Genomic DNA, 10162 nt, shown 5'->3' on the forward strand with positions numbered 1-10162 from the left:
CGTGCCCTAAAATCTAGGAAAATAATAAAGAGAAGATGAAGAGAGTAACACGTTTTTTCTTCCCACTTCGACTAACCGCCCAGTAGGATGAAAAGGGGCAAATTGTAGGTACACATTTCATCTTCCGCCACATGTCCACAAAGACACACGTGGAGGACATGCGGCTGAGAACATCAAGATATGATATCACACGTGGACAGCCAAGAGACGCGCCTTATCAAGATAGCGTCGCCACCCACCAGATCCAACGGTAGGGGATCGACGAAGTCGGAAACACTAGAACACTGCGAAGCACTGAAGGATAACCCGAGATTCACTTTATCCTATCCCCAGAAAGATATAAGACCTACGGCTGGGGATAGTCAGACTGACGCAGACAAGACATGGGCAGAGGAAAACTGTCTACCGCGGACAGACATCTCAACTACCCGCATTAAATACCCTCAAACAACATACGTGTCAGTCAGCCTGGGGAGGAAGCGCAGATAGCACTGAATATTCAAACGGAACACGCAGAGAAGACCAAGAACACGAAGACCTCTGCGTAAGCGGCACAAGACACAAGAGGATAAGGTTATAACGGGCTTCAGAAGTGAACCCCATGTAACCACTCTATAAATACCCCTCTCTCCCAAGTGAAAGAGGAGGGGGAAAAACATTGAGAAGAGAAGAGGAGAGAGACAGAGAAATAGAGAAAGTATAAGTGAGGTTCCTCCTGCTACGCAGGCTTATATTAGTCTCAAAGTCATTCGACTATTTCGGTAATCCCCACCATATAATGAAAAACCCAATCTCGGAGACAGGGATCTGAGTGAGAATCATACAAGTTAATCGTTTCGTCTATGTTCATACATCCATACTTTATATATTCAATTCGTTACTTATAGCATATCATGTTCGTACATTTTATACTTCGTCCATTATTTATCTTATTGTATGAGCTAAGGACAATGATTGTAATTGATGAGATGAGGAAGAGTATTAGAACTCCGAGTCAAGGATTCGACATAACCAATCCGTTCCCTTCAGGCGCAGCGTATTTATTGTATTGTCATGAATCTGCGCGCATTGTTTGTGAATACTCAGATGACTTTGATCTGCGTGTTCACAGGGTGGAAGGACATCGACCATTTCTTTAAGATTGAGAAAGAACACCTATATCTTTTTATTTTATATTATTGTTCCTAACTGCTAAGTGATACAATGGTATCCATGAATTAGTTTTTGAGGAGTCTTAAGTGAGTGGGTTATTTAATAGAGGTGGTGATCCTTTGTATTCTTTAAACTCGCTCATTTGTGTAGTGTGGAAGTTTCTGCATTTAGGGGTGCTGAGCATCAAGTGTTTGTTAAAATGACAAACCGTCTATTAGGTGAACTATTTCATCAAAAGGGTGTGGTTGCTAGTTGCAATCGTAAAGGAAAGAAGTAACATTTAGTTTTGGTAATTCTAGTGGGGATATGTAGTATGGTGACCGTGAAAATGAAAAATCTATCTTTAGGAGAAAGGTTTCAATAACAATAAGTGTTGTTGTTGGTGAAAATCCATACGAAAGAGGTAATGAAGGCTGTGTTCTTGGAGGTTGTTATTAAAAAACAAAAAACTTTCCATGCCAAGTGTGTTTCCAGTGATTTTTTGGAAATTTGTAGGGTTAGTGGATATCCTAGCCTTTTCTCCTGACTTTGGTTATGGAGTTTTGTTTCATAACGCTTGAAAAAGGGAGTCTTATTAATCATTGTTGGCTTTATGCGTCTTAGCAGGAATGTAATCACAAAAGTGCTTGTTTTCCTTTTAGGATTAGCCTTAGCAATGCTTAGGAAAGTTTATGAATCCAGAAGTAAGTTTTAAACTTTCGGTTCGGGTGTCGGGTAATTTTGGTCATCGGACCATGGATGTAAGTTAATCGTTAATTTAACTTGCATGATCTTTCTCACGGTAAGTCGTTGAGTGTTTAAGTTGAATTTTATCAAAAAAAAAGGGAAAAAGAAAATTTAGAAATCTTTTTAAGATCCATTTTGGTTTGTTCGGCCTAGGTGTCTGGTCGAGTCCTTTCCCCTTAATGATTAATTTATGTTTAAAATCTGCTTGTCCCTCCTATTCCATCTTTCTTCCTTTCAGTTTTGCTGGTGGAGTTTCACTGATCTGTTTTTGTATCTTAGGGTGTTGATTTTTAGCTTAATCTTGATTACTATAAAAATTAGGTTCATCCTTTAACAATTGAGTAAGAAATTAGAGTTTTTTGTGGTGTTGGCTACTGATTGAGACCTAGATCTCTTTTGATAAGAGGACCCTTCTAATGTGTTTTGGGTACTATAATGATTTTAGAATAAATAGTTTGGCAAGTTTCTTTTTTTGGGACTTTTCTGTTCAATCTCCGATCCCCTGAGAACACTGGTTCAATGACTCTACTCCGATCCAAAATGATCAATCTGTTTTATATTGGCTACTCCTACTGAAACAACAAAGGGAATCCAGGTAATCAGTTTCTGAAATTTTCTCTCTTAATGCTTTGGCCATCTGAATTCTTTTAAATGCCAGTGCTCCCTTTCTATGTTCTAAAATCTATTGTTTTGATAACTTATTTCCTGATATTACTCTTAATTACTTGCTGCTATTTCTCATTAATCTGCCTTTTAGTAAAATTTGTGTGTGAATCCTTACCAAAAAGAAATAGCGAGCAAGGCATTAGCTTGGCTAAGATTTCTAAAAAGCTGAGTATAGACAGACTCAGAAAAAATTCGAAGTTATCTTTTTTTGTTAATATTATCATAAAAATCTTGGCATGGAACACACAAGGGTGTGGCCAGAAAAAAACTCAACAACATCTTCATTCTATTCTAAATTTTGAAAAACCAGATGTTTTGTTTCCGTCAGAAACTAAGTCTCAAAGGAGCTTAATGAGAAACATTCTAAACTACTTCACGAACACCCACATTGTAGACCCAGACGGAATAGTTGGGGTACTATCAATTGCATGGGTGAATGGTTTTCATTTTTAAGTGGTTCAATGGAACCTTAACATGATTAACATCATTGTTAAAAACAATTTTCACTCACAGGAATGGTTACTTACTTGTTTTTATGGAGCACCTAAACATGAGGATAAACTAGGAGTTATGGGTTACTTAGAAGACATTGATCAAAGGGTTAGTTTCATTAAGATGTCTTGGTTAGTAATATGAGATCTAAACATAATCTTCAATAGTGAGGAAAAACAAGGGGGTCTTCCCTTTAATAGGAAAAAGGTGGAACTAGTATTGAATCTAATCAAAGAACTAGTTTGGAAGATTAGGATTTAAGGGAAACATTTTTACCTGGAACAACAAAAGGGAGGGCACAACTAACATTAAACAGAGGCTTGACAGAGCCATGGCAAATGCATAATGGAATATTGAATTCCACGAAGCATCTCTTCAAAATTTGGTGGCTATAGACTCTGATCATGGACCTATATGCCTTTCCATAAAATCTAATCAGGTACACCTTAGCCCAACTTTTAAGTTCTATGATACTTGGATAAAAGAGGATTCATGCTTACAAGTCATAAAGAACTCTTGGAATCAGGAAATAACAATAAATCCAGATATAGACCTCTTAAACAATATTACAGCTCTAGGAGAAAATTTAGGCATTTGGAAAAGAGATGTGTTTGGAAAGCTAAATAAAAAAAATTAAAAACCTCTTAAAGATAATAGAAAACTTGGAGGCTAAAAATCAGGGTGACTCTAACAATAGATTGATTAGCAAAAAACTTATAGAGCCGGAAGCTTTGTATGACACGCAAAAAGAGATTGCTAAACAACAATCCAGAAACAATACTATAGCTTTAGGGGAAATAAACACAAAGTTCTTTCATGTCACAACTCTGAAAATAAGAAAGAGAAATAATATAGACTGTATTCAGGATAGTCAAAACAAAATAGTCTCCTCTAGAACTAATAGAAGAAGTATTAACATCATATTTCTCTGATCGTTTTAATGAAACCTCTTTGAATTCTGAAACTGAAATTTTCTCTCATTTAAAGCCTAGCATGTCTTTAGAAGAAAACAAAACACTAATAGAAATCCCCTCAATAGAGGATATTTGGGATGTGGTTAAAAAACTGAAGTCCAATAAAGCACCAGGGCCTGATGGATTTCCTGTTAGCTTCTTTAAACATAACTGGGAAACAGTTGGCCCTCAGTTGGTGGCGGTAATTGAAGGCTTTTTCAAGACTAGAAAACTTAACCCAGACCTAAACAAGACATTCTTATTTCTCATTCCAAAAATTAAGAATCTTAAAAATCCAGCTGACTTTGGGCCAATTGGATTATGCAATACTCCTTATAAGGTAATTACTAAGCTAATGGCAAACAGATTCAAAAAAATCCTGGAAAAAATCATTTCATCTCTTCAATATGCCTTCCTTCTTCTAGGCAGATTTCTGACAACATCATTGTTGCTCATGAAGTGGTACATTCCATGAAAAAGAGCAAAAAGAAAACTGGGAACATAGGCCTGAAAATCGATATGTCGAAGGCATTTGATAGGGTTAACTGGGACTTTTTGATAAAAACTTTAACAACTTTTGGATTCTCTAAAGACTGGTGTGAGTTAATATTCCAATGTGTCTCTTCTTCTTCAATTGCAGTTCTTCTTAATGGTAACCCCTGTCAAGAGTTCATTCCAACAAGAGGGATTAGACAAGGGGATCCTTTATCCACTTATCTATTCATCTTATGCATGGAGGTTCTTTCTCGATTACTTAGTCACCTAGAAACTGTTAAAAAATTACAAGAAATAAAATTAACACCAAAATCAACACCTATATCACACTTATTTTTCGCTGATGATCTTCTCCTGTTTACTAAGGCAGACTTAGGTAGTTGTAAAAATCTGCTGGATGCTATCAACATTTTCAGTAAAGCATCAGGACAAGTCATTAATTTTTCTAAGTCCGGCTTGTTTTTTCGCAAAAAAGAACATAATAAACATCAAGGGATTATCTCTAGACTTATGAAAATAAAAAAAATAAACATAAAGGACGTACACTTAGGGATGCCACTGTTTATAGATAAATCAAAGTTAAAAGTTTTTGATAGCACAATTGAAAAGATGGAACAAATAATCAAGATTTGACTAGGAATTTTTTTATCTCATCCTAGCAAAATAGTGCTTAACAAATCTATACTATCTAGCATGCCTGTTTTTAGCATGGGTTGTTTTGTGTTGCCCAAAAAAATTACAAAGAGAATAAACGACATCCAGAGAGACTTCTGGTGGAGGAAACACTCCAACTCTAAAGGTATCTATATCAAATCGTTTGACTTTCTTTGCAAATCAGTGAGTCAGGGAGGGCTAGGTTTCAAAGAAGCAAATAAGGTTAACCAAGCAATGATAAGCAAAATTGCTTGGAGACTAGTAAGTCATCCTGACGACTTATGAGCACAAATCTTGAAAGGGAAATACTTTAAAAAAACAGGAGCACTCCACTCCAAGAAGAAATCACAAGCTTCTTGGGTGTGGAAATGCATACTGCAGGGAATTGAACACATCAAAAAATATAGCATATGGGAGGTTGGTGATTGTACCTCCATAAATATATGAGAAGATAAATGTCTACCTAATCGGGAAGAGATTCTTGCGAACTCAGTTCCATATGGTAACCAAAATATAACACTTGTATCACAGTTAATTGACTGTGAAACAAAGAAGTAGAATATCACATTGTTAAACTCTATGTTTGACACAATACTAGTCAAAGAAATCTTGAATATTAGGCTCTTCTTAAACGAAGCAGGAACATTGAAAAGGGATAAAATTAGATGGCTGTTTACCACCAATGGAGAATTCACTTGAAATCTCTGTATGCGAAGCTTCAAAATTTGTCTGACTCAACTTCAAATGAAACAAGAAAATTTTGGAAACAATTATGAAGCATGAACACATCACAAAGAATCAAGCTTTTTACTTGGAAGTGTTTATAAGATATATTACCTACAAAACAAAAGTTAGGGTTTCAAGATGAGGAGAGGAAATGTATCTTCTGTGAGAAACAAGAAGAATCAACCTTCCATTTATTTTTTGAATGTGATTATTTTAAATCTGTATGGAAGCTACATCCAATGCGTTCACAGGGAGTAATTTCTAACCACTACTCTACTAATGCTTCATTCTTAGACATGTACAATGAATGGATGAAAGGAGGCCTGAACTCCATATCCATGGCCTTAGCAGCCATCAATGTTGGTTTATTTGGAAGGAACGGTGCCTTAAAGTGTTTGAAAACAAAAGCAGGACACCACAAAAATTAGCTCTTGACATTCTACGACACTATGAGTACTGGCATCCACTAAAACTTTCCTCATTCGCTGTTCATAACAGCATCAGAACACAACCTCAGCCTTATTGGACATTCCCAATGAGAAACTTCTACAAATTAAACTGTGAGCTTCGTGGATATCTGCTAAAACTAATGCAGGTTGTGGTTTCATTTTGCGCAATTGGACAGGTACCTTCAAGGGAGCAGGAACGGGTAGCTGCAGGACTAATTCAGCAGAAGAAGCGGAAGTTGTAGCTTTGCTACAAACTACACAATGGGCCATCACAAACAAACTGCAGAGTCTGTCCATAGAAGGAGGTAACCAAAATACTATCAAGTACTTACAAGGCACACAGAACTCAGTCAAATGGCAATGCGTAGCAAGTCTAGATGAAGTTAAAAGGTTGGTAGAAAAACTAATTTCTTTTGGGAGATTTCATTTTGTGGATAGAAGAGCTAACAAAGCAGCAGACTTGCTAGCAAAAAAAGCGAGAAATTCACCTCAACAACTTACTAGTTTTACTGAAGTTCCTTTATTTTTAATTCCTACAATAGCTTTTGACACTGTCAAAGCTCAAAAGATCTGTAATATGAACTCCAATTATGTAACTTTTCTTGAAGAAACTAATCACACAGATTCAGTCATCGGACGGACGACTCAATCAGAGTTGATTCCAAATGAGTCTGAATTTACGGATTAGTTTTCTTTGCAGTTATTTTCAAAAATAAATAAAAAAAATTAGGTCTCGTTGAGAAACCACTTTGAGAATTCAATTCACGAGCAAAGAGAGCTGCTGTTGCCGTAGTATCCAGTGATGGTAACCAAGTTCAAGATTTGTTGCCGTCAGTTCTAGCCAAGATCCGATGGGTGTCTGCCAAGGATTAAGGCCAAGTTCAGTGACAAAGAACAAGGAGATGGTTCTATGTACGAGAGTACAACTGAATAGGTGAGGTTGCTGCTGTCAGTTGTGGTACGAATCATGAGGATTTGATGGAGTTCACAGACCAAGAAGGAGACAGAGCTGGTGATATGTAAATGATGAATGATTGATGGATTTTGGGTGAAATTGTGACCGAAAAACAGTTGGCGAAAAGGGGATTTGAGGCTGCTGTTGCAATGGGTTTTGGTGGTTATTCTTGAAGAATTAGGAGCTCAAGATGAAGTAAGAAGTTGGGTTGTTCGGTTTGTAGAAGTTCAAGTGGAATTTATACTCAAAAGAGCCGAGAGAGAACAACTCTGACTCTTCTCTGTCCGTACAGCTAGGAAGTGATTTGTGGTAATTGTATGGCTGAATTGATGGATGTATATGAGTCTGAATGTGTTAACGACATGGGTTTGCATCAGATTTCAATTGTGCAGGGAAATGGAGAGTGTAGAAGATGATTATTTGACTCATGAATACATCACTGGGTTGTGCACACAAGATGTTCGCTTAAATGCGTGAACGACTGGTTCTCATGTGTTAAACAAGAAAACATGGAGAAACTGATGCTATTGCTAAGGAGTTGTTGTTGCAGCCGTGGGTTTGATGGATGCAGGTTTGGCAGAAGCCTAGGACTTGATGGAGATGACAAGGAAGGAACTGACTTGGTCCTGCTGATCACAGTGGTTGGCCATGATGGTTGAGTTGGATTTGAGCTAAAAACGGTAGAATGAGTATGTTACTGTTATGGGTCTTGGTGGTGTTTGAGATTGAGAGCTTGGCAGAGTTTTGCAGCTGAGTTCTGTGATGGAGTTGTGTCTCTACACAGGATAAAAAGACACAGGTGCTGGTGGATCATATGCAAAGGGTTTTGAGGCTGAGTTTCCAGTGAGAAAGAATGGCAAAAATCCACCAGTTCTGCTCTAGTTATGTGCAGTACTAGCCATGGTTCAGTGGTCTTGTATGAGAGTTGTTTGGCACCAGCAAGGAGAGAGTTCTGAGCTTGTTTTGCAGACGAAAAATCAGTGAAGTAAGATGGTTATGTAGCTGGTTTGCCGCGAGCTTATAGGCTGTATATAAGAGTTTTCTGGCAGCAGTTTGGACTGAGGCCAAGGTTGGCAAGGAAGAAGAGTATGCTGTTACCAATGGACATGACTTTGATATTGAGCTGTATATATAAATGGACAGGCCTGAGTACGAAGGTTGGTTGGCAGTGACTAGGATCAGACTTAGAAGGCTACAAAATATGGAGACTTGGGCGCAAATTTATCTTAGTTTTGGAAGGAGTTTATTGGCCAGAAGTGCTGTCTTGGCCGTGAGTTTTTGGGAGTTGAACGGCTAAGATAGGAAGCTTGCAGGGGTTTATGTTCTGTTAGGATTGCTGGGGCTGTTTAGGTCGCGGAATTGCAGGGAAAGAAAGCTATAAAGAGGAGACGCAGAAACAGAGAAAGACCTACCTCTTGATCACCAGTTTTGTGCTTGCAGATTGTTCGCAGAAATTCCTGAGAGAAGAAGCTACATAGAACCAGTACCTGCTCCTGTTTTCCCAAGCTGCTGAGTACCTCCGCAGTGGTTTGCTTTCGAGTTTTCTCTAGCTTTGAACCTTGTTTACTTTGAATATACCTTTGTGCTTATTCCAAAAACTATGAGCAGCTAATTCCATTATTGATTGGGGAGGATTTCAAAAATGCAAACATGTTTTATTAATCAATCTTTGCAAGTTTTTCTTTCGATAAATATCTTTTTTTGATTGTCTTTTACCGATCTTATTACCATGAGAAGTATGCGTGGTATCTGAGTGCTGCAATTAGGTAACTCGTTTGCAACTCTAATGCTAGTATCGAGAACTTTAATCCGTAATTGTTAGAGTAATCTTTATATAAGTAGCGGTGCACTATTTGCCGCAAAGGGATTTTGTATGCAATAGTGTGTAAAAAATAACCCTAGGTTACCGTGTCGAACTTACGAGCATGTGGCTAGGAGCAAATATTAATGCAATTGTTTGAATTACACCTAGAGAGCTTATTTCAGGTGGTTCAATCTTTGCAATTTCCAGAATTTGTGTTTTCCAACAACATCAATTTGTCTTACATAATAACTTAAAACTCACACCTCCCTGTGGATACAAACTCAACTTGCCTCACTACTTCTTTATAGATTTGTGTAGCATAAGAGAATTATTATTGATAGGTTGACAACCTCATCATTTTGGAGCAGTTCGATCGGCTAGAGCTATAGCTGGGCCAGCTGAGCACATCCGTACCTTGCCCGTTGATTAGGATTAAATCTAAGCCGGTCAATTCGGCTAGCAAAGTCGGACGGTCACGATTGATTTAAGACCACCATAGGCGGACTAAATTCCCTTTTCATCCGCGCAACTGGCCTAATTTTGGCTTGCGGTTAGGGTTGTTGCCGGGGTGCTATGAGAATTCTGATTGGTTGTTATAAAGGTGGGCACGCCAGTGAGTATCATTGAGCTTATCTGGTTGTGCTGGGAGGTGGCCAGGCTCGTCGAATTGGCTGGCCAAAAGCGTATGGTCGTGATCGTTTTGAGACTGGCATGGGCAGCCTATGTTCAATTCCTTAAAGAATTAGGCGTGCGTCTAGCCAACTTCTACTTTTAATCAAAAGTGTGTGTTGCGCATTTAAAGCGTTTTGATTGGTTGATGAGAAAGAAGGGCCAGAAGGCAATAATATGGGGCGTGGCCGGCCGGCCACGAGCAGCGCCTGCTAGGGAAAACTGTTCGGCCCAGTGATGTGGCTGCGCCTCCTTTTGCTGCTATCTTTATTTGTCGCAGTTTCTCTTTGTTTCTTGCTTTTTAATTTTGGTAGGATTTTGCTCCTACTAGTCCATAGCGGATCAATTTCCTAGCTTGCCTAGGTTTGGTCTCGACCAATAAGGTTCGAGATATTGCGCAAACCGTAAAAAACCTAATTTT

At 38.3% G+C, this 10162-nt stretch overlaps 1 long non-coding RNA gene across 1 annotated transcript; it reads left to right on the forward strand.

Moving 5' to 3' along the window:
* Positions 1-1568: 1568 nt before the first annotated feature.
* LOC113333436 lies at positions 1569-8954 on the forward strand. The gene is made up of 2 exons (XR_003351984.1): positions 1569-2473; positions 6490-8954. It is a non-coding gene; the product is annotated as an uncharacterized LOC113333436 (long non-coding RNA).
* The last annotated feature ends 1208 nt before the right edge of the window (positions 8955-10162 follow it).

Source organism: Papaver somniferum, unplaced genomic scaffold (genome assembly GCF_003573695.1).
Source record: "Papaver somniferum cultivar HN1 unplaced genomic scaffold, ASM357369v1 unplaced-scaffold_133, whole genome shotgun sequence".
NCBI classification, from domain to species: Eukaryota; Viridiplantae; Streptophyta; class Magnoliopsida; order Ranunculales; family Papaveraceae; genus Papaver; species Papaver somniferum.